We start from the raw sequence: 2,155 nt of genomic DNA, 5'->3' as shown, positions 1-2,155 counted from the left end.
TTTATGGAGATTGAATGAGAATGCACAAGAAGTATTTAGTATATTGACTGCTTATTATAATACTCCCTTCATATCAGGTATGATTATTATTATCAGTAGTAGTAGTCAAAGTCTAGCATTTGTGGGGTGCCTATTCTGTGCCAGGACACAGAGTTAATAACTTTACATATGTTGGACCCTATGAGGTAAATACAATTATTTATATCATTGTAGGTTCAGAGAAAAAGTTAAGTGGCTTTTGCAAGTTTAGAGTTGAGACCGAAAAACAAAGTCATCTGTTTAGATATTCCCATTGTCCTGAGAATGCAATCACAAAGTCCAGCAGTCCATCCCAAAGTTCAGTATAGTTTATTCAAAATTACAGCATACTGGGGGCACAAGCAAATCATCCAGAAGAATCCAGCACTGCTTTTCCAGCCTCTTGCTACCCAAGTAAGGAGAAGATATACCCTTCACCTTTCTAGCCTTTCTGGTTTGTCTGTAAGCTTGATTTCCTGTGGACTCCTGTTCAGAACAACACACACACACACACACACACACACACATACACACACACACTAATACATGTGCACCTCTTCCCAAACTGCAATTTTCAGAGATATGGACATATAAGTCCATTTTTAAGAAGAGTATCCCTGCTAAACAACCCAATATACATCCCCAAGCAGAGAGGACTCAGTAAATCAGGTCTGTAGCAAGCATTCCAAAACACTATGTACTGTACTTATATAGCCATTTGACTAAAACAACACTCCGAAGTGACCTCTCCCAGGCAGGGTAATGCTGAACTGAGGCGGGCTGGCTCAGTAAAGCAGAGGCAGCGGGGGAAGATGGCGGCGGCCGTAGCACAGCGGTCCTGGACCGTGGAGCAGCTGCACAGCGCACAGCTACCCAAGAAGGACATTATCAAGTGTCTACAGGACCACGGTTCAGATTCGTTTCTTGCAGAACATAAGTTATTAGGAAACATTAAAAATGTGGCCAAGACAGCTAACAAAGACCATTTGGTTACAGCCTACAACCATCTTTTTGAAAGTAAGCGTTTCAAGGGTACTGAAAGTATAAGTAAAGTCTCTGAGCAGGTGAAAAATGTGAAGCTAAATGAAGATAAACACAAAGAAACCAAGTCTGAAGAGACTCTGGATGAGGGTCCACCAAAATATATAAAATCTGTTCTTAAAAAAGGAGATAAAACCAACTTTCCCAAAAAGGGAGATGTTGTTCACTGCTGGTATACAGAACACTACAGGATGGACTGTTTTTGATACTAATATTCAAACGAGTTCAAAGAAGAAAAAACGCCAAGCCTTTAAGTTTTAAGGTTGGAATAGGCAAGTTATCAGAGGATGGGATGAAGCTCTCTTAACTATGAGTAAAGGAGAAAAGGCTCGACTAGAGATTAAACCAGAATGGGCTTATGAAAGAAAGGACAGCCTGATGCCAAAATTCCACCAAATGCAAAACTCATTTTTGAAGTGGAGTTAGTGGATATTGACTGAAATAGCAATGCTTCGCATATAAAGACATCAGCAACAATAAAACATGGCCTTGAAGAAACTTATGTAACTAATTAGAGCTGGTTACTATTGTAAGGGAAGAGTCAACTGGAAAATTCAAGAACTCTGATATTGTTTACCCAATCCCCAACTTTTAATATATGCTAATCCATTATAATTCCCTAAAGGTTGAAATTTTTTACTACAGCTGTGTAAAATATTGGTTAAGGAGAAATGACTTTCCTTTTACCTCATGTTGTAAACTGAAAGCCTCAATAAAAACATATTCAGTGTCAAAAAAAAAAAGTGACCTCTCCCAGAAAAAAAAAAAAAATCAACATCTACCCTAAAATGAAGAAACTTCCTGCACCCTCTAAAATGTCAATGTTTTCAATATTTTCAGATCCAGTCTCCATTGATGTGTTTCTCCCACTAACTTGAAAGTACAGTCCACACTTTTAACATCAAGTACCACTACCATACTGCAGACTCCTGAAGGAAAACAATCTTGTCTGAGCCCTTTAGCCAAGTTCTAGTTCCATACACCTCTTCTAGGGGCATCTCTTGGATGCCCAGCTATCAACTAAGAATCATAGGAAAGGGGGAGAAAAGTATCACGCACTGATTCAAAGTGTGACTTCAGACTCATCAGCTTAGTT

The 2,155-nt window shown here is 39.0% G+C and overlaps 1 pseudogene; it reads left to right on the top strand.

Annotated features, from left to right (window-relative positions):
- Positions 1-830: 830 nt before the first annotated feature.
- LOC113933281 lies at positions 831-1,600 on the top strand (annotated as a pseudogene).
- The last annotated feature ends 555 nt before the right edge of the window (positions 1,601-2,155 follow it).

The sequence above is a fragment of the Zalophus californianus genome, chromosome 10 (assembly GCF_009762305.2).
Source record: "Zalophus californianus isolate mZalCal1 chromosome 10, mZalCal1.pri.v2, whole genome shotgun sequence".
In the NCBI taxonomy this organism is placed as follows: domain Eukaryota; kingdom Metazoa; phylum Chordata; class Mammalia; order Carnivora; family Otariidae; genus Zalophus; species Zalophus californianus.
The sequence above is the reverse complement of the archived record's forward strand: the minus strand, read 5'-3'. Positions and strand labels throughout refer to the sequence as shown.